This window comes from Paramormyrops kingsleyae, chromosome 14, assembly GCF_048594095.1.
Source record: "Paramormyrops kingsleyae isolate MSU_618 chromosome 14, PKINGS_0.4, whole genome shotgun sequence".
NCBI classification, from domain to species: Eukaryota; Metazoa; Chordata; class Actinopteri; order Osteoglossiformes; family Mormyridae; genus Paramormyrops; species Paramormyrops kingsleyae.
The window spans coordinates 18224281-18247769 of NC_132810.1; the positions used below are offsets into that span (position 1 = coordinate 18224281).

Sequence of the window (23489 nt, forward strand, 5' to 3'; positions counted from 1 at the left end):
TAACAGCAAAGCACAGGGGGTCAAAGGTTGAAAATGGACAGAACAAATGTAATAACATTCCCCGTTTGTAGAATGCCCAATTTGAAATGGTCTGAAATGGAGAATATTCACTCTCGATGCATTAAGTGCTTCTAATACCTGTGTGATTACAGTGCAATGCGCAATTTTTCAGTACTGCGGCTGAAGCTGCTGGGAATGTTTTCACGCTATCTGTACCTGGGCCTGTTTCATAAATCCTTCTTACCCTTAGCTAAACGTCATAAATGATGCGGGTCACACTAGGTGTTCTGTAACTCAGTTGGCATGCATAGTTTTGCTGTATATATGTGAAATGTACGCGAAAGGATCCTTTGCTAATTTATATGCCGCATGTGTTTAAGAGAAATCATCAATAAACATTTGACTCCTCAGATCAGATTATTGTCTACTTGATTCAATAGTCAGAAAAGCCACAGTCTTTGCTTATTTATGTTCATTTTCAGAAACACTTTGGTCTCTCTTGCGTTTCCTTTTCACCGAGCACTCCCACCAGAGAGGGATCTTGCATGGGCTCACCGCACATTGGAAAACCCAATTCCTGTTGAATGTGGAAGCAATCAGTGAGATGCACCGTAAATATGGCCGCCATTTCTGCAGAGTGCAGAAAACAATGAAGCTAAATAATAAAGGCAAAGTATATTTGTCAAATTAACCTGCATGTAAATTTAATCATGAATTTGGTTGTGCTTTGAAACTGCACACTATTCTGATACCGCCGCTTCTTCAAGAGAAGTTTAATAAATTTCATTACTGAATTGGAAATTAAAAACACTGTCTGCCCGCAACACTTCTGTTGACGCAAAACCCTCTGGTTCATTGTCCCACCTCCCATCAGCTGGCTCTGTTTTGCAAGGGGGAGCTGTGTGTACCAGAGGCACCACACTGGCGTAATAATCAGCAGCCTGTAACTCACAGGAGTTCAACAGGTCTGATGAGGCCTCACGCTTTGGGCATCTGAAGAATCCACCCCTTCTTCCCCCCACAGGTCAAGATCTGAAATGTATTTAACTTGATTTGTCACAAGCGAACTTGAGGTTTGCTCAAGTTAAAAATATTTCCTTTGGGGGGAGAATCTAGGCGGTTTACTGGCTTTTGGTGTTAAACGCATCAGGAGATCGTAAATACGAATATTCTCCCTGTGGTATTTCACAGTGGGGGTGGAGAGACGTATTAATCACTATAATTAATAAACATTAAGTCACTTTGATGTAGCCCTTATGATTCAGTGATGATAGTTAAACTGCATTTTTAACCTGAGCAAATCTGTTCAGCTCAAATATCTCAAATACTTTTCCATCTGCATTTTGTTGTCTTGATGGCCTAACTACTGTAGCTATTTGGGTGTTAGGTCACTCGCGAATTTTCCCTTAAAAGAACTGATATTTCTTTGTGATTGATATTGCCTACTTTAAACTGTTGCTTTAAACATGTAAAGTAACTTCATTTTTGCATTTTATGTCACATTAACCCTCTTCGTGCCGAAAGGCACAGAGGGTGCTGCCGATTCGCCTCCGTCTGCCCCTGTCCTGACTCCGTCCTTCTCCCCGTCTTGGGTCCATCTCCTTCAGCTCTTCCATCACAGTTTACCGGCAGGTTCTTTTAAGCCGGCCTTGTTCGCGCTTCTCAGCTGGTGTCCATCTTTGGTATTCAGTTCTGGTCCATTCTGAGGAGATGGCCAAACCATCTTCAGCGTCAGACTGTGTCTCTCTATGCTCAACAGGTTGGTCGAAACAAAATCCCTGTCTGGACTTTTACTCTCTGAACTTGAATCACCCAACTCTGCTAACAAGACTGCCAAGATAATTTGCGCATGGCTGCTGTTATATGTAAAATACACCTTGTGGGCTTATAATGCATATACTATAAAATCCTCATTTTAACATTTCAAAAATAAGGAGTGAGCTCTTATAGTGATGCACTGTGCAGAATGTATGTACCTAATGGTATATAACAGGGGTGTCAAACTCCAGTCCTGGGGGGCCAGAGCCCTGCACAGTTTTTGGTTCACCCTCATTTAACACACCTGATTCAACTCCTTGTGCTAATTACCACACAGCTCTTTAGCTGAATCATTTGTGGTGGAACAGGGAAAGAACTAAGCTACACAGGGCTCCGGCCCCCCCAGGACTGCAGCTTGACACCCCTGGTATATAATGCCAGGGATAGAAATTTCTAAATTTCTATATCATATGGATTTTTTATGAATGCAAAAAGAAGCTTGGAAGATCTTCCAGTTCTTTATCTTAGTTCAACCAAGGAGACCTCAATAGATAGTTGACAAGTGTTTATTTGTTGAACAAATTTAAATGAGTATGTGAACAGTGATTTGGCAAAGCCCCTCTTGGTCGTTGGGTCCATCGACTCTGAAGCTGACAGATCTGGCTGGGCGACCAGGCAGGAGGCGAAGGAGCCAACCCCCGGACCAGGCAGGAGGCGAAGGAGCCAATCCCGGACCAGGACGGGGAGCCGAAGGTGGTGGTGGGGAGGAGGTGGGAGAACGAATAGCTGTAACGGCAAAGAAGTGGGTTAGATGTAATCTTTATATAAAACCTGGACCGCTGTGATTGGACACGCTGGCGTTCATTAGGTCTCCTTGTTTGAACTTTCGTATTCACTTCCATTTGTAGGCATCTACACAAAACCTGCTGCCGTTGCAGACCGTGTTTCTGATTTTGGGTTTGTTGCTCGTTGTGAAATGTCACTGGGTGTCTAGAGGGGTCCAAAGATTAATTACCTCAAAATCACAGCAACACCTTTTCTCTTGAGAAGTGTATTTCAGTGGAAAGCATCATTATAAATAGGGCTCGGCGGGGTGGGTGGGGGGGGGGGACATATGCTGTAGGCTGCCACCTTTCTCACCGGCATTTACCAGCCCTCAACCGCATCATCTCTGGCTGCACGGAGGGCAGTGGGTGAAGGTGGATCCCTTAGAATCCACAACACAAGGCCGCGGGTCTGCAGATTGGGTTCACCGGCAGGAACAGCACCGGGAATATCTGCTTCTTTTATTTGTTGGGAACCGTGTGTACACATGTGCCATCGGAACACGCCAGTGTAGCCGGGAGAAAAAGGGGGGTTATGCTCAAGGGGCACCTTTGTATGTGTGACACGCTCACCAGCTGCCACAGTCTCCTCTTCCGGAACATTCCTTCAAAAAAACAATATATAAAAACGGGCATGGCCATGACCGAATAGGTACACATTGCCTTCCCTCCACAATGTACGCATACTGTACTTGTTGCATGGTGGCTTCCAGAATGTCCATGTAGTTACTGTAAACAGAGTGGCATTTCTGAAGAAGTTCTCTTGATTTAGTGATTGGTGTCCCCCTCCCCCAATCCCACGAGATTTTACTTCACATAATGAATGAGGCTTTTATGTTTTTGTAATCCCCCTTATTAAGATGCAGAGAGGGACACTTTGTCTAATTCACCATTTCGGATCAAAAGAGTTTTTTTAAATTGTAACTACAATTTGCTATAAAGGAATTCTGTGTCTTAGAACTGTATTGTCCTATACGAAAATCGGAGGTCTTCAAACGGACGTTAGCCTACCTGCTCATACCTATCCTGTGGAATGTGAAATTGTTTACATTTTTGTCATTAACAAAACAAAAAAGTAGGCATTATGTAACCCTTCATATTAAAAGCAAGGGTTTATTGATACTGTTTTACAACATATAACTTACAGAGCATATGACACATACAGATGGGCTACCAAATGACCATTTATCTATGCATTATGAGTATTAATCTGGTGTGCAGGTGTTCCGGAACCTGTCCCATGTAATCACAGGGTACAAAGGCAGCGCTGAAGGGGATGACAAGTGTACCGCTGGGTTGTGGGAGCAGTCCTCAGTACCTGGAGGGACTCTCGCAAACACAGGAAGAACATGCAGAGAACCGGGGCTGCGATCGAACCATCAACCATGGGTGTGTGGCGCCGCACCATTGCAGCGGAACCGAACGATGAACCGAATGTGACCAATGGGAAGCCATAAATCAGTCAGTGATGGACAGAACGCAATAATCTTCCTTTCTCCAATTATTAGATTAACCCAAGGACTAGGCTGGTGGTTTTGCTCCCAGGGTGAGCGGCCAGATTGTCAAAGCACGGTTCAGAAAGCACTTTCAGAGAAAAGTGTGTTCCCAGAAAACTATAAATGATAAATTTCCTTCAGATGAATTCCCCAGTCATGTCAGACAATGATGTGGCAAGAGGAGCACGAAAAACAACTAAAATGAAGACGACGTGAGCGAAAAGAACATCGTATAACCAGGGGCAATTAATCAGTCTTATTAACAATTTGCATTTCGTTTTGCTATGTTTTCCCCTTTTGTCCATCAAGAAGTTTTGAACGCATCTTCTGTTTCACCCATTTACATCTGTCTTTTTATCATTCTATAAAGATCATTTTATCTTCTGTTTCAATAGGTTCATTAAATATTCATTCATATTTACGTGGGCGCTGAGGTAAGTGTGTTAAAAAGACAAAAACTCATTAATTATACTGGCCTGGGTGTTTTGTTTTGTTTTTTGTTCTCTTCAAAAAATGGTCCATGCTAACGAGCAGTAAATAGTGTATTTTTGATCATCAAAGTTCTGTATCTTTGTTGGAAATTTATGTGACATTTCAGATGAGGGGGGGAGGGGGGCTGGTGTAATGAGATCTCTGATAATTCTTATTTATTTATAAATGGAGAAATACTTGACTACAGGAACAGAAAACAGATGATATTTTCGTCTAGAAAAGTCTGCGCAAATGCTCAGCCGGATCTGAGTCTTTGAGAACTTTGGCTCTCTCAGGACATCCTGCCCATTCAAGTTTAAAATAGCAGTTTGTTTGCATGGTTTGTGTCTGTGAACCAGGCAAAATGTATCAGGGGATATTTTGTTTCTAAGAATTACATTTCATTTTACTCAATATACTTGTATTCTTGTCATTGAACACTGACATAAAGCTTTGTATCGACTCTATGACAGTTGGGTAGTTAAAGGCAGAGACTGTATCCTGAAGTCCCAGAAGCTGCTTCATCATTGGCTGACACACCTGAAATTAATCTGTAGTATAGTTGTAGTATAGTTGTAGTATAAACTGAAAGTTGCCTTAAATGAAAAGCAGCAGAGATTAAAAATAATATGGTTGCTTACGATGTCAGTGCTTAGGTTACGCATATAGTAACAATCATCAATTACGTTATTGATGGTTAGAGTAAATTATCTTTATTTATAGTATAGTGACAGTTGGTTAGAGTGCATTTTTTATTTAAAAAAATCATCTTTTATTCCCTTGTTTTTGTTGACAAAACTATCATTCCTTCTCCTATGCGACAAAGCTCTCCCCGGGAGTTATTGTGAAGCCACCCCAATTTGCAGTAATTATAAAAATAATGCATAGCTAATCGGGCGATGTTTTTAGCCGCTCTCTTGGTCTTTTGTGCAGCCGCTTTGTGTGCCGTTTAAAATCTTGCCAATTCACACTTGCCCGCACCTTTGACGTCTTTGCTGTCTGATGACGTCCTTGTCTCTTTCAAAAACAAGGTGGCACATGTAATTGGCAGCGTTTCCAGCGTTCAGCCATATCCTATGTGAGCGGGCACACTTAAATTCCAGGCTAATTATTAGTGAATATTGGAATCATAGTCTTTTTGTTTCTGGAGATTTCCCTTGTTGCGTGCTTGTTGGTATGTATATATGTACGTAATGTATACATTATACGCTGGACCATTACAGAAATTCCGTCCCATTGAAGCGATTTATCTCGACCGCGTTCAAATAAATTAAAACATCTTTCACTCCACTGTTAAATCATTGCTGGATTCAGCAAGTATCTCAAAGCACTTGTGGACAATGGGCAGATTGGTAATTTGCACATGAATGGTGTGAGTGCGGCGAGAGGGGTTTAGAGGAAGACTCACTCTGTAAGGGCTGCCAGAGAGGCCTGCTCCTTTTTTCATGCCCAGGTGAGATTCTCCTACACAAAAGGTGAAATTTAACAAAAAAAATGAACAAAAAAATCGGATAAGATACACGTCCGAGCCGTACTCTGGAGAGCATGTGCAGAAGGGCACAGATTATGAAATGTAACCAGCAGCACTGTGAATTCATGCACCAGTGTTTCCATTGGACTAGGATACCATGGGGGGGTGTTCATGACACACCAGCTACAACAGCAGAGCCAATAAAATAAAAGTATTTGAAAGAAAGAATCTCAGCAGTTCCTCTTGCTGGAGAAGCAGTATGGAAGATGGGTGGGTGTGAGCAACGGTCGGTCAATTCCTGTGTGGCAGCCTGGCCAAGGTCCATTGCCGGCGGCTCCTGTCCGAGACATCAGATTGCTAAATTGGCGCCCCTAAGAGGATGGTGCCCTAGGCGGCCGCCTATGTGGCCTGACGGGCTGATCAGCACTGATGGTGAAAGAAATAAAATGATAGAATTGGAGTGTGAAGGTGAATATAAAAAAAGTGTGAATTATTCCCACTCAGACTGGGATGCATTAAAGTATAAATTCATTGTGAAATTTTGTTCTAATGTCACCGGGTGGAGTGGGGGGTGGGGGGGGAGGGGGTTGCACTGGATATGAGCAGGATCCAGCCCTGTCACTCCAAAGCGGATGCACAACACTTTGCGATCACAGCCTGGTCACGGCCTTGCTGCATGTTCCACGCCACGTTGCATCCCAAGCCACGCCCCCCCTGATGTGCATCAGCGACTCTTCCGGCGTGCCTTATGGCGCCAGGCCAGTGGATCGGGAACGAGGCACGTAGAGGCGGCAGGTAGAGTGGGAGCGAGGGGCCAGCTGCCTCCACACGCTCCATGCCCTCCACGCGCTCCACACGCATGCATTATAATTAACCATATTTATTACGGAGCACCAAGTTCCTCCTTACAGGTATTCCTGTGATCCCTCTTCTGTGTTTTTTTACAGACAAGTAATTAAAGGCAGAATGTTCTGCAAATTCCTGTGAGATGACAAACCAAAGCTGTTAAATCCAAGTAGGTGAATTAGTATTCATGCTGGTTCCCTGGTACAAACTGGGTGTCCCCCTGGGAGCCAGCGGTAGATTGGGTAGATGGACAGCCTTCCTCCTCGATTATGTAGGAGAACGTGGCTGTATCGGCCCAGCACGGAGGAAGCCCATTCCTCAGGCTGCAAATCAATTTCTCTGACCCGCTAAATGGAAATGACTGGTGTAATTCCTTAACCCAGCAAGAAGAAAAATACACTGCCTGACATTGCAATGATTGCTAGTCATTTTTTATGTAACTGTAGTAGCTGCATTCAGTTAATATCTGTTTACTGCAAAATTATACATTCTACCATTCTATACATTTCACCATCATGTTGTTTCCAAGCATCCTCATCTAGAGTTGGAGGTCACTGTTGACAGATACATACATTTATTGTTGATGTAACGCAGTAGCTTATCCATGACAAATATCACAGTTTTCATGATTTATTTACAAGTGTTTATTTTTTTGCTATTACAGTGCAGGACAGAATAATTAGTACTTCACATCATGGTACATGGTATGGTATATTATACTACTATAGAAACCACTATAGTCAACTTGTTTCACTTCATATATTATTTATATTAAATATTTAGGTGTATTTATAGATAGACTGTTTTTTTCAGCATTTTATATATGAGCTCAAATTGTGTCTTTTTTCCGTTTGCTAGTGATCTATTTTTCATGCAACAGCAACATGAAGAGGTTGTGACCTTTGCAGCCTGTTGGGAGAATTGGTCTAGTTTTCTGTAATTATTATTTATAAAAGGGCAAGCCAAACAGCTATATCATCTGGACTGAGAGACGAGTATTAAAAATAACCCAGACCTCCAGACTGTGGCCTAACACATCATCACATAAGTGCAGATCAAGCCCAAACCGATACGTTTTCCATCCAAACTTGGGCCCCAGTCAAGCTACCAGAGGTACCATATTGAGGAAGGATATCATGAATTAAAGAAAGACCTTCAAACAATGTAGATGAAAAGCTAATTACATAATATGTAATATAAGCTTCAAAACAGGAGTACATTTCAGGGTTTTTGGTGCTCTTATCTTGGAATATTCATATTCTTTTCAGTAGACCAGGTTACCTTCAATCATTATACATGCTACAGTTTTATAGAATGCACTATATTTTTTTATGTACTAACAGAAGCACAGTATTAAGCACAGTGCCGGGAGAATGTGTATGTTTGGTACCTAAGCAGAGTCCAGTGCTTTTATGCCTGATACTCCAGGGGAACATTTGGGTTGTTAAGACAGTGAGGTGCCTAAATGTAATGAATTTGTCACTTTTATTTAATGCTAGAATCCATTTGTATGTTGGCTTCATGAACAGTTGTTCGGGAGCCTTGTGGACGTATATGAATGTGGACGATGCATCAAATGGCCCCTCGGATCTTTCATCTCTCGTTTATCGTAACAAAATAGGGGCTAATTCAATTTTCTCTGAACCAGCAAATGTCTTGAGGTTGAACTTGGCATTTGTGAGGAAAGAGAGGTCTTGAGCTTTGACTACACACTCAGTAATTACACCCCCCCCCCCCCACACACACACACACACACACACACACATTAGCCGCCGCTCTGCTAGAAGGTGACTCCACCGTTTTCGCACTGGGGCTAACTGCACTAGCACCTCGTACCCTGCGCTGGCAGGCAATCTCAGGAGATCTGCTCAATTTATTCAGGATGGCGTCCCGCGCTTGGTGGGGACGCGTCTCTCTCCTAGACCCCTCCCCCTCCCGTGCATCTCCTCTGAATGCGTAAGTGAAGCCATGCGACAGGGAGCAAGAAGATCTGTCGGGGCGCCGTTCTTAGCGGCCCGTTCGCTTAAAACATCTCCACAGTGCACGATGGTGGCTCGCACGCCTGCCTCCGTACGCTTCTCACCAGCACGGATTCTTTTTTTCCCCCCCAGACCTCCTGGGGGAAAAACCGCGGCACGTTGTCCATCTGCGACAACAAAAAGCCACATTACCGGAATGTCTTTGAAGTTAATCTGCTGATAATAGAGGTGTTAACAGATGATAAAATGAGATTAGCCAAGGCATCGCAAGGCTTGCGGAACATCATTATTAACAGGCTGCGGGCTCTGGGAGGGCAGCTTGCAAAATTCTCCTCACCAGGGGAATAAGGTTCATCCATTAGCACGAATGGAAAATGGTAATGTGAAAATTTGGTGCTTCCGTTTGGGGGCACCGGTCATGTATATTCACAAGCAGGGCCTATAAAAACACATGCTGCCTGTAACAATGCTGTTTATTATGGAGCGAATGAAATCTGCCATCACAAAGTTCAGAATTATGCATATTGAAGGACACTTCTAAAGAAACGGCTTGTGTTTTTTTTCTTCTTTTCCTTTTTTTTTAATTTTTTTTTTTTTTTACAGACTTTCATTTTCAAAACTCCTCACTCAGTGACAACGCCACAGTAATTGTTATTTATTTATTATTTATTTATGCACTCACTTTTAAGTGCCAGACATGGTCGATATTAAAAAAAATCATTCCTCATCCTGATCTGAGAGAGTGAAATCATGAATTTACAAATTAAAGTAGCGTGGCGTGCCATCAAAATAATGAAATACTAATAATATTAAAAATTCATAATAACAACAGCAATAGCAGTAATAATAATAATACTGCAATCATACCATAAGTCGCACAGAGACTGTACAAATCCTTAGAAAGTTGAATTTCTCTGATCCCGTGTTGAGTTCTGGATTCACCAGATACCACCACGATAAACATTCTGACAATAACACAGCATATAATTTTCTATATGCAAAACATACCCTTGGTTTGCAAAGACTGGAACCTGCGCTATTCAGCGCGCCTTTGAAAAGCCTGGCTGCACGAGAGGTCGCAGCTCCAACTGTCCTCCCTTCGCGTTTCTACATAATATAGGATTAATCCCATTCAGCAAGCAAAGCCAAGGTCTTTGTTTGGGTAAACGTGCGCCGCCTGTTCCCAGATTCATTTTTCTCCATTTAGGGGCATTTAAACTCTGCCTCCGGCGATAGCGTTGGCTCTGCTTCCCTCTTTGTGGAATCATGGGAAAGAACAGTTCTGGCCGTACACCTTGTTGATCAAGACTAACCCCGTACAGCCGCATCTCAATAGAATTAAGCAGCAGTGGTTGCAAATTAGATTAATTAAGGGTTCTAAATGGACAGACTTAAGTCCTTGAGATTCTAAACTTCAGGTTAAGGATGTAACCCCTGGTTCCCAGGAAGACAAAGTGACTGCCACTATGGGATTTATTCTAAAGTTTTCATTCTTGGACATGACGGGCATTGTTGAACTGCAACCACACAACCCTTAAATTTGAATGATCAAATTGTTTAAATAACTGTTTACATTTTTTGGCAGTTTTATATCTTTGGGAACACATGTTTAAGGGAACACACAACAGATTTTTCCCCCTACAAAAAAATAGGGGAAAAAATGTTAGCGGGGAATTTAATAGAATCAGGCTTAAGAAATCGCACTCGCTGAAGTTGATTGGCTCTGTACCTTGGGAACATTTCTACAAGAGGTTATAAATTACTGTCAACACGTGTTGCCGAGGAGATCTATGAAAGGCAGCGTGTCCTTTGTGTGACATACGGTATCACCGAGAGACAGTAAGCACAGGTTTTTAGACCCGTGCAGTGCTATGAGTGCCAAATGTCCCGGCAAACAATAGAAAATAGCTGCCTTGTTCAAAGTGCAGTCACATTGATTAATTTGAAATAGAGTCTTGGTTATTTCACACTCATCCTTTTGCAAAATCACTGTATCGGTAGTTATGGAAACTATTTTTCATGCAAGGTCTCAAATGAGAATACAGTATACGGTTGCTTTGACCAATAAATTTATACATTACATTTTGCCTGCGTGAGACTAACCCAAACAAGGATATAGAAGATGTTCTATATTATCGCTTCAGTACCTTTGCAGACAGGCAGAGCAGTGTTTAAGGACCCCGAAATACACTGTCTTTTTAAAAGTATGTATTCTTACAAGAAGACAAGAGGAAAAACAGTTTTCAATACTGAGAAAACCTTTAGTCATGGGCATGTGACTGGAAGAGAAAGAAATTATTATACATTTGGGGCTTCCTTATCCCCTAAATGTAAGGAATAAGTGCAAATATAGCAACTCCCAGTAACAGACATAAAAACAGAGTACAGAGGCAGCAGAGGCAGACAGAAGCAGCAGAGGCAGACGTCACCCGAGTAGATACAGAGTACAGAGGCAGCAGAGGCAGACAGAAGCAGCAGAGGCAGACGTCACCCGAATCAGGATAGACATACACTGTGGAACGTCTCTTCCAAGACTGGTCAGGTATCTGGGAAATAAGTAATAAATAATAATAATAATAATAGAAAACCCTGAATCACCATTATTAGGAACACAGGTCTTTTTAAATTAATAAATTAAGGAAACTGAATCCATTTAATATAGAAGGAGAGGTTATATTCTGCTAATATTTTCCTCTGGCACTGTATCATCATACCAGCATATTGTTACATCCGCTGCACCTGAATGCAATTTGGCTAATGAGTTACAGCAGGCTTGGGGAGGGGCGAAGGGACTGTGGTTAAAACAAATGAAAATCCATATATGTGTGTGGAAACTCAATTTTATAAAAATCTGTGACTGCAATAAAAAACCTAAAAATGGCAAAAGACTTGTAATTTGTTCGGTTACTTATGGTTAAGTTAGGGCTGGGTAGGGGTTAAGGTCGAGTTTTCTCCATAGAAATGAATACAGCATCCACACAAAGATGATTACAAACCTGTGTGTGTGTGTGTGTGTGTGTGTGTCGGTGTGTGATTATATATATATATATATATATATATATATATATATATATATATATATATATATATATATATATATAGATAGATAGTTTATTGAGGTATGTTAGTCCTGCCTTGAACACCAATAAACTTGACACACCTGTATGACAAGTAGACTGAACTGGACTCATTGCCAATAAAAGCTTTCATTAACTAGATTTATCTTTGGTTATTTCTTTTACACTGCGACTGGCGCGTATTGCAGTGTGGATTTCAGCAGACCTCTTCAATCAAGGTTTGATAATTTAAGCCGCCGCTGCAAACTGAATGCGGTTGTATACTGACCCTTCTTGACAGCCGTCAGCTACCAGCATTGATAGGGAATGTCTTTCACAAAGAGTGTGCACTCACACATTTATTTATGTAAAAATGGGGGGGTTTTGGGGGGGGGGAGGGGTTGCAACATCCAGCTACTTAAGATTCTGGTTTGAACAAAAACACAAGGTTGGCAGTCCGGCCTTGATGCTGCGGCTTTCGATAAGCGCGGGGAAGGTTCCCACCCCTTAATGACTGGTAGCTGTTTTACACGCCGCAAGTCCAATGGACCCCTGCAAGGGCTTGGAGAGCCTTCTGGAGAGGCAGCATCCTTCTCATTGAAGGCAGCCTCGCCAGCTCCTGTTTAACAGGCAGACCTGCTTCCAACACAGAGGCAAATATCATCTTGAACCCGTTATTTGAACGAGCTGGTAAATAGGCTGACATACAATCATTATGGAGCCATCAGCTGCCTTTGGGCTTACATAAGTAACATACCTCAAGGGAACATGCAGCTAGTAGCTTTGACATGTCGTGAGAATGAATAAATAAATAAATAAATAAACAAACAAACAAACAATAATGCGAAGGATCTCAACTAGACCAAGGTGCATTTATGATTCACATGATGAGTGTCATAAAATGAAATTTCACATTGTCTTTCAACTTATGATACCCAATTCATCAATCAACAAATATTATTTACTCTTATCCCCCCCAGGAATTTAATTGATACATGGAACAGAAAAATTCAGAGGCTTGGGGTGGGGGGGGGCTGGAGGGGTGCGATGATTCATGCATGGTGCCAAAAATGATAATGTGGTCAAACCATTCTGGAAGGGCAAAGCGGTCAATCAAACGTCACCCTTCGCCTCCCCCATTGCAGCTTGGGTGTTTCCGCTGGTTATCCTCTGATTTGACTTTGATGTGCCAATTTACAGTTGATGAATAATTGTCTGGATGCTGATAACTTGTGGGAGTCAAGTGCATTCTGACGGCACTCAATGCAAATGGGATATTTGGTTTCTGCAAATCAGCGTGGCGCCCCACGCACGTCCGTGGCCTGCTTCAGTGGGTAAACTCACCCATTAGCTGTGTTTGAAGAAGCCATTTTTGATTAGTGCAATCAGTAAACAGCAAGGATCCTCCGTGATTGTCCTCCTGATTAGATGAGTTGTCACTTGAGAAGTTGTTGGAGATTTTAATTTATGGCCTTATAGTTCTGAAAAGTACAGTAATTACCTGTATGCATTTTCCACAGTTCAACACTCAGATTAGAATTCAGCCGCATTGTAAATTCTGACAACCTAATTTTTCCCTACTAAAATGCCTAAGTAGTGTCTACCCTTTGTGAAGCAAATGTCAGATACCTCATTTAGGCACTGAAGAAGAGAATTAACATAAACCAAGCGCCTATCTGCGATTTTGGCCGCAGAGACCCTGTAACTGGTATCAGGCGGAGAACCTGCCATTTTGTCAGAAGCAGGGCACTTTATCAGACTGTTTGTGAAATGCCAAATGCACTTGTGTGTACTTCCCATTCATCTTGACAAATATTTAGTCAGTGCTGCAATGCAATTTTGGTTATGGTTTCGAGAAGGAGCTTGTGCCATAGTTTAGCAGGAATAATATTCTTAAAACAGAGATTTTTTCATCATTTTCCCATTCATGGTGGGTTGTGATTACCACGTGTAAAATTAGCTTTTGTTACAAAGTACAGGTTCTTATCTGAATGATCACTTCAGACTAATTTGTGCAACAAAGCTCTGTTTTTTTTTTTTATTCCCTCTAATTTGTGAGTGTTTGTGCATTGGCAATTAACACCACCAGACTGGTTCTAATAAAAAAAAAAAAAGACTTAGAAAAGCTGTAAAGTAGGACATTTATAAAGACGTGTGAGTGAAGCGGCAGCCGCAGTTTTCAGTCTGTCTGCAAATTAGTGGCCACATTAGATGCCTTTTTCTAAAGCTGAGCTGATACATTCAACTCCCCCACGATTTCTGATATTATGCACAGATTGCCTGGACTAGACTCATGTTTCAGTAATGGAATTTATGGAACACTTTAAGCTTCATGCAGTGTGCAGTAAAAGTGCCAGATCTATCTGCTCAAGCTTAACAATAGGTGGCAATGTTCAGTTTCTTATATCTCCGCTTTCTCCACTAGGGGCACTCTTAGTGCGGGCAGCTCTAGGTCGGAACAAAATCATGTTACACAACCCTTTAATTCTTTATGTCATTTGGCATGGGCCCAGATTTTCCTCTCTCATGTCCTGTATCCTCAAATTTTATTGCATAATCTATGCATTTGTACGTTATCAGAATTATACACAATGTTTTTTTAGGTCATTATTTTTCAGGTCATGGCACCATCTAGACCACAATTTCAATGACGGCTCCCTTGCTGTTTTTTATTTGATCTTAAACGTCTCCTTTCCACAAAACAAATACTTGCTATATCTACAGTTGAGAAACTGAGTTAACTCAGAGACCAACTGTTTTATCAAAATCTTATCTGCTGTTCCTTCCCTCTATGAAAAACGTAGAAATTTCATACCAAAAAGCAGCAGGTTTCTATGAATTGCTAGCTATCTTATCTCATGTGACTAAGCTCTCTCCCTCCTCAGGAATAAATGGAACAGTAACTTGAATTTTTACGAGGATGCTACACTCTAGGTGATAATCTGTAGCGATGCCATTTCATATTGTAAGAACTGCTGCCCTCATTTTTCCCCTACACAATTTTACAGGGAACCCACTGCAGTCAAAGTGGCCTGCTTCTATAGCATCATCATGTTATTATGTATGAACAGACTCTTATATTGCTCAGAGGTACTGGAATTTCTGCCTGTACAATTTTTGTCACCTGCTCCTATCCATCTATTTTCGCATCCCTGCTGTGCTGTATTTTAAGAGACTCCTTTATAGGAAACAAAACAGCTTGAATCCATAGTGAAAATATACATCCTGAAAGTAACAACTACAACATGAATTCCACCTCACAGCCCCTTTTATTTGTGAAATTTAAATTTATATTATTCTTAAATTATTATACTGCGCTGGAATATATTGTATAATACAGTGTTAATTTTTCATCCAAAATGAAATGCTATGATTGCTCTTATTTCCAGTAGCCATACATACAGATAAAGTAGATTAGCCGTTAGATGAGTGATGTATTAATTTCTATATGGTGGCGCAGTCGTTGGCACTGTTGCCTTATACCTCTCCACCGTGGCTCCATGAGTGTGGAGTTTGCATGTTTTCCCCGTGTCATTATGGGGTTTCCTCTGGGTACTCCAGTTTCCCCCCACAGTCCAAAAACATGCTTATGTGAATTGGAGTTACCAAATTGCCCGTAGGTGTGAATGGTGTGCGAGTGTGTGTGTGAGTGTGCCCTGTGATGGGTCGGTGCCCCATCCTGGGTTGTTCCCTGCCTTGCACCCATAGCTTCCTGGATAGGTTCCAGACCCCCCCACGGCCCTGAATAAGACGAGCAAGTATAGAAAATGGATACATATAAATGTTACATTTTCTGGGATTTATTTCTGAGAAATGAATATGCGTTATGCACATTTTTTTAATGATTAAAATGATTATACTCCAGTTAAAGAGGGACGTAGTGAAAAAAATAATTGGATACTGATATTTTTTTCTTAATAAACATAATTGACTTTGTCAGATTCATGTGCATTTAAGACGAGCTGTATTTCTGTTTTGTGAGATTTCTTAATGTTTTTGGTAATTAATTCTGGCATGAGGAAAGTAATTAAATGTAGAGTAATACTTTAATTGATTTTTTTATTAAGTTCAGAGGAAGCAAATGTTTTGCCTCAGAAGAGAAATGTATATGTAAGGTAATATAAATCTGAAATAAGTACTGCACTGAATTCTCAGTCTCTTCAGATGCTGATGCCATATTAATTTAGCTTCACTACTTAAAGAAACCCTCTCTAAATCTCTCTAAATACCATTCTATATTATATATTTCAGTATCTGTAAATAAATATATTTTTATTACAAAAGTAATTGACTGCATGCAAAGTTTTGTAGTTATGTCAAAAATATTTTAAAAATCCAGCTGAAATTTGTCATATAGGTGATCTCGATGTAAACAACGTCACATGTCAAGAATGTGGTTTTTGTATTAGTTGAAAAGTATTTTCCCCTTCTGCCCCCCTTTTTGGATGTTTGTGAAACCATGTATCTTGATTAACGCTGCATCCTTAGTTAGTGGTGACTAATGGATGCTTTGCACATGTCAGGCTCAGCAGAGAGCAGGAATGAGGATGTCTGGAGGTATGGACTCCAACCCTGACTCGCCTGTCACATCGACCAATCAGAGTGCTGCTTTCTACAGCCAGCCTGGGAGGTAATGAAATGTTTGGCCCGGCCTCACAGAGAATGGCGGACAGCGTAGCTGACAAAAGCACCCCCCCCCCCCCCCCCCCACTCCCGGGTTGCTTTGATTGGGTGTGGTGGATTGGCGAGAGTGTTTAAACTAAGTTAACTTCCCCTTTCACTGCAACGCCAACCCCTACCGAGAGGAGTCAAAGCCCCCTGTCCCTTGCTTGCATGGCATCGATTCTCCTACCAGCTGTTTAAATCAGGCCAAACAAACACTTCAGCCTGTTTAAAGGACAGCGGCCCAGCATCTCGAAAACAGCCCATTGTTCCCATTGTTGGTTTGCTTTAATTGTTCAATTAACATGTTCTTATTGTCTGTCTTATTGCGATCACCCCTGAAAATCTATTATTTAAGATTTAAATATGGATTAATTTATGGGGCCATGAGGATGCATTTTATTCACATTCACACTATATATATATATATATATATATATATATATATATATATATATATATATATATATATATATATATAGACACACACACACACATATGTACTCTAGTTATATATCTATATCTAGATCTCAGTCTATATCTATATTTAGATCAATACATATGCTGTATAAATTTAGATCATTGGGAATATACATAGTTGTCTTCATTCTGATTATTACTCTCTTTTTTACAGCAGCAGCATCAGCAAACAAAGCCTTGTTTAACTGTGGGGCGGTGGGGGTGGGTATTGTCGACCATATTTTTAAATAGCCAGCCTTTTGAGATGAGTGGCTACAACTGTCTGTTGTATCGGGGGATTTGCGTTGTAATCCCGTTTGTACGCAGACATGGGGACCACAGTCCATTGATTATTACCTACAGTCTGGAAGTTTATTAAGGAGACAAACAGGCATCTAATTAGGGCTGCTCAGAGTGTCATGCCTGAGATACAGGTTGGTGCCAGACGATAATTGGGGAGAAAGTGGGTGGTCCATCTTTGCTTTTGGCCTTCCATCTCTTCAAGGAGTTTAAGTACTCCCCTGCATCCCTAGCTAACATTATTAAAGATGACGAATTTATAAAAAATGTCAAAGGATGACGGGCCCCCTTTCGCTGCACCATGCTTATCAGGCTAATTTATCAGGCTAATCCCCAGCCGCCAAACGTTTGTTTTGTCAGTCTACGTGACAAGCGGCTGGGAGTGTGTCTACAGGTCGGAAGGCCCGTCCGCCTTGCCTGTGTCCAGTGACTCATATTTCAACCTAGTCAAAACAAAATATACTTATTAATTCATTTCTAATCACTTACCATCAACATGTTTCACTGCTTCACCTTGTCTTTGGGCCTGAGTTTGATATTTACAGTTTGAAATTCATGGACAGGCTAATATTTCAGAGACTGCATTTATATTTTTGTTTTTACTAGATTATAACAGAAAATCCTGAATTTTTCGCATTTTGTTGTCATCTTTTAATGATAAAGTTGTGTCGTCGTAAAGGTATACACCCCCCCCCCCACGATATACACACAATCGGCCCACAAACCCCCCCCTCCACCCCACCCCTTCGTTTGAGCCACTCACCAAACCAGCCCCTATAAACAAACATGCCCCAGACTCGCAGCTGGCCATCGCCTTGGCAACGGCGGATTGGGAAGGAGCTGTTCGCTAGTTAAAAAGTGCAGCTTTGTGTAGGCCGTGGAGGGAGGAGAGCAGAATACTTCAGCTGGCCGACAATGAAGCCCATTGAGGGGAGACGCCGTCTCAGCACACAGTGCACTTGTGCTTGGAAAATCCTTATGTGATCTGAAGCATCGGTATAGTGACACGGACTTAACTTTCTTAGTTTTCTCGTAATGAGGACACCCAACAATCAAATTTCAGAGGGATGTTTGTCATATTCCTGGGAAAGCCGTCCACCAAGTCGGGCTCAGACATTAGGTTGGGATTTACAATGTTGTTTTGTAACCCTTGGGTGCAGAATTATTAGTAATAATTATTAATAACACTGGTGCCCGCGCTAGCTTCCCGCCATTGGTAGCTACACACAGGGAGAGATTTTCAGTGTTTTGAATTAGCAACTTCGGTCGCGATCCAGCCCCTTAAATAAGCGGCCGAGGTTGTGCATCTGTGCCTGTGGTCCGTAAGTGGATGGGCTTTGAGTGGATTGAGGGTTTGATCTTTGCTGCCCCAAAGCATATTTCACAGCAGTGCTATTCTGCTGGACCTGCCTGCACCACGGAATGGCAGAGGTGGACTCCTGCCCGGGGTTTTACCACCGTCAAGCACTTGGCATTTACGGTTGAACCCCGGAGCTGACAGCGGCGGTGCCGGGAATGTTTTCATGTTGAGGACGTGTGTTACTGGGCGTGTGCATTTCCTGAGTCACCAAGCTCTGGCACAAAAACATTTGGCAAAATCGGTTTTTTGTTTTTCTTTGTTTGTTTGTTTGTTTGTTTTTTAGTGGCATGATTTGTAAGAAAAACACACATAATCAAGAGCTAAGAAAAATATAGTGAAATATTAAAACAGACGCCATACTGACTGAATTCTCCTCAATGAACCCCTTCGGGAAAGTAGTATTCAAGGTAAGAAAGATGCTTTCTGGATTTTTATTTGAGAGTCGTGATTTTTCAGTATAGAGGAAAAAAAATAAACAAATATGAAAAATTTCATTTTATGCATCACAGTGTATTTTTCTTTATTTTTGGTGGTGGGGGGTGCTTAATTTTTTCCTCATTCTGTGTTAGGTTCCCTCAATGCCGCAATTTATGACTGGACCTCTACCCTGAACCGAGCACATCAGCCATTGCTGTCCGGAGAGGGTGTTTACAGGTGAGCAGCTCTTCTGCTAGCTTAGCAGGTATGCTAGGAGCATACAGCAGACCAGCTTGGGGGAGCGTAAGTGGTCATGGGGAGTTATGTCCAGTAGACTTCGCCTTGAGTGTCTGCTTTGTTCTTCTGTTTCTGTTCAGCTTCACAATTACAATTAACCCTTTAATAATCACAATTAGCTACTTTAAAAAAATTGTAATAGTCCTTTTCAATTTTGTTATACATGGAAACTCAAAGCTGTGTTATATATATATATTTATTTATTTAATCTTGATTTGTTTATAATGTCAAAACATTATAGTCACTTATCCTGTAGATTTTGTTTTGCTTTGTATTCATCTTAATACGCAGTTAAAATTGTGATGGTGATACATTGAAACAGTCCCGATGTTTGTTTACGTATCAATTACAAAAGCTGTGAGAAAATATTTGTTTCATTTCAGAAATTATTTTCACCTGCGACATTTTCAATTTCCGCAGATATTCCTGCTTCGCTTGTTGATTCATGAAAACCATTTTTGTAATAATATCACTGCAATGCTGACTTTACTAAAGATATAAACAGCAAACAATTCTGAGATATTCGCAGAAATCCATTTTGGGAATATAGCACAAACTGTATAACATATTTTCAGTATATTTAATTTCCCTGTTAGCTTTTTAGCATTTTATAAACCATACTATTTCACACAGAGGGCTTAAATCTTCATTAGATTTTGCACAGGCTAAACAAATTTCCCTTAAGGGGTTGCACAGAACTTAATGAGGCATAACTAATCATGTTCTGGTATTACCATTTCCACACTGCCGCCACGGCGTTGGTACAAGCCAGCCATTGATTCCTGGTTCAAACCTCTTGAAGTCCTAATCAGCTTCTTTGGTCCAACTTTTCAGGCTTGACAAACCTATTGTGGGCCTGTGTCACATTAGGTCAGTAGTTATTAGTGGCAACTGAAAACAGTTTCTTTAACTACTTATGACCAAACTGAATTAAATGCAAAAGGAACCTGAAGGGGGGGATTACGGACCCCACCGCTCAGCAACCGCAAGCCTTAGTGGGGATGTGACCTGGTTCCCTAATCAGGGATGGTCCCCCTTGTCTTTCTGTGCCAGAGGAATAGAATGGACTTCATAAAGGTAACTCGTTTTTTTTTTTTTATAAACGCCGCATATTGCTGAAATGGTATTCATGGCAAGTTGCAGAATTACACAGTTTAAGCCCCGGAAAGGGTGATATTGCTGGTGTGCGGCAGCAATATCTTGGAACCAAAGGCAAGGTTTACAACATGGCTGCAGTTATTTAATTTCATGGAAATCTATTAGGGTGGGAATTGCTTTCTGAGTCCTGTGACCCCCTTGAAATGTTTTCATTCTGTCGGAGGATGATTATTTGTCATCTATTTTTCCAGTTTAAATTGACCAGAATTAGAAAAGTTTCTGCTTCCTGGGGCTCCTTTGATCTCAGGAGCCAATGGCTTTCCCAGAACTACATAAATCGAGTGCTGCATTACCTCTGCGTATCTGAATGCTTCACGATGGCGTGTCTCAATAATCCAGGTTTATGCATTCACGCAATTGTCCAATCTATCTATCTATCTATCTATCTAATTAAACTAATTAAAATCTCTCACAGCATCTTTCCTATTCGTACAGAGAGGCAGGGTTGGTCTTTTAATCACTATACATGTTGTGAGTTTGAGGGAGTTTTCTTGTCTGGCATTTCACAAAAAAAGGCAGTGAGTGGATGTGCGGGGGGGGGGGGGGGGGGTGGGTGGAGGGGAGTGGGGGAGAATGTGGAATGTACACAGCACCTTTTTTTAATCGCAGGTTAGGAAGGAGCATGTGTGTAGCCAGTGTCGTCTTTGGGGAGACCCTCTGTGACTGATTCCTTTCTGTCCCACTCCAGTCAATAACTATGATTATCTGGAAGCTTCTGGCAGATTTGCTGTTAACATTTTTACTGATTTCAGTCACTCAACCAGGTCAATAATGAGTTATGTACACATGCATGACAAACTATTTACAAATACAAGGGTATTATTTTGCAAATGTCTGTAAAATGTACGTTGACACGTATATGTTTGCTGTATAATCATGCTTCAGAATTATCTTGCTTTTGCGAAGGCATGAGTGCAGATATTTTATAAACTAGTTTCTTTAACCTCATATTTGCAATAAAGCGAATGAAATGGGATTTGTATAAATTGTTTCATTGCTTTATATGGGCAGGAATGTGGATGTAAAAACTGTTTTTCCTTTTTACAAAATTTACAATGTTTGGAAAATGAGTTTCTTGAGTTTCGCCTCCATAAAAACTATACTTCCAATGTCAGCCAGCGTATGCCAATTAGTACTTGTGTGTTGCTAGGTCACCACGGTCAATTGAAAACCGCATCAATAGAACTTGAAAAGGTTTCTCTGTGATCAGACCTTCTGACATATTAAGCGGAATAAAGGATGGGAAAATCCAGACAAGGCTGCTAACCTAGATTCCAATTGCCTGATGGTAAGAATTCATTTGTAACCTGCAATTAATGGGAAAGAATAGACTACTTTCAATAATGTCCCAAAATCTTTCAGCTTCAGTTCAGACATTTTCTTCGACATGGTATTGAGAAACCTTCCCCTTTTCCTAAATAACTATTTTTATGACCGTTAACTTTATTCGGATTTAGGATCTGCATAGATCAGGCCTGCCAGAGTGTATCTTGTCTTGAAGTGTACAGATGTTAGTCTCCCTAAAATGCACCGGTAAACCGTTTAAATGCACTATTGTCCGACAGCACCTGTTTTTGAGACCTGTGCTAACGAATGCTTTCTCTGGTTTTTCAGGCTGTCTTGGGGACCAGAGCTTTAGCAGACCTACCTATCCCCCATCCATGGCTACCAGGCTAGCAAGCAAAGTTAGCAACAGTGGCTAATTAGCCACACCATCCAAAAGTATCTATGAAATTGAGCCACAGTCGCTAAGAAATATGAACGTGGATGGTGAACGCAGCTATTGACGATGGCTGACAAATCCAGGTATGAACAATAACAATCCCATCAACCAGTTAAGAAACAGTGGCTAACAAACTCGGCTACAACAACGAAAACAAACAAACAGCTACCAACGGCGCTATGTTGAGGTTGCCGAAATTCTCTGCAACAGGTAATTTTACAAAGAAGACCTCATATCCCATATTTCTAAGCCGCAACGCAGAGAATGAATATATTTTACATGCAACTTTTTATGTTGAATTTTAATAAAGTAAATTAACGCATGTATTAATTAAAATCTGAAAAACATTGTAACCCTTTAAGAGATTTGATTGGACTTACGAGTTATGGTAACTTCTCAAAGGTTCTAGAGTCTAGATGTGTTTTAACGGATTTTTTCTGAGTGGGGTGATCACGTTCACTTACGCGTCCACTATCTCTGCCTTGTTTCTGGAGAGCATTTTCAAAATTGGACAAACGAGGAACATGTGACATAATTATACATTACGAATAACATCATATTTTCATATATAAACTCTGAAATGGGACCTGTCGAGGAGGCTGGATTTTTAAAGAGAGATCTTTAGTTTCAATAGCCTCAAAGGGAGCAGTATCCAAATATCACACCGGTGTTTTCTAACGGTGCATAAAAAAGAATTAAGTTTGCGTGACAGCGGTTGTCGATTTATGCCACCCTCCTAATAAATTATCCTAAAGAGGGGTCAAATTTTTCAGCCACTTTTAAATTGGCTCTTCTGCATCTAAATTGTAGAGCATGCAGTAAACGCTTATCGCCATTGAAGTCGATGGCTGTAAAAAATAATGCAGGAAGGCTGATTTATTTTCTGATGTGCCGCGATGGTCTAAAATCACTAGCTGATTCATGTCTTTCAGGGACAGGATTTCGGACATGGATTCCCCGCGCCGCAGGCCGTACGATTTGAAGTTAAAGATTTTGTCCTTTGGATTGTATTCATTTAAATACATATTAAGTTGTTCTTCTCACTGACAGATTTTAACTGTACCTGTAAAAAATACAAGTCACTTACAAGTCGCAGCTGTTCGGTTATCCGTCTCATCATCACTGTTTAACTGACCTTGATTTTATCCACTTTTCATAACTACACATTGGCCTATTTACTGTACAGTGCTTCATGATACTACTAAATCAAAC

The 23489-nt window shown here is 41.0% G+C and overlaps 1 protein-coding gene across 1 annotated transcript in view; it reads left to right on the forward strand.

The window, feature by feature from the left end:
- Positions 1–22495, forward strand: part of kiz (kizuna centrosomal protein) — a 54431-nt gene extending 31936 nt beyond the window's left edge. The window contains exons 14-17 of the transcript XR_011982396.1: positions 16425–16531; positions 18966–19089; positions 19252–19336; positions 22169–22495. The gene's annotated coding sequence lies outside the window, so the exon portion shown is untranslated. The remainder of the gene's footprint in view (positions 1–16424; positions 16532–18965; positions 19090–19251; positions 19337–22168) is intronic.
- Positions 22496–23489: the final 994 nt, after the last annotated feature.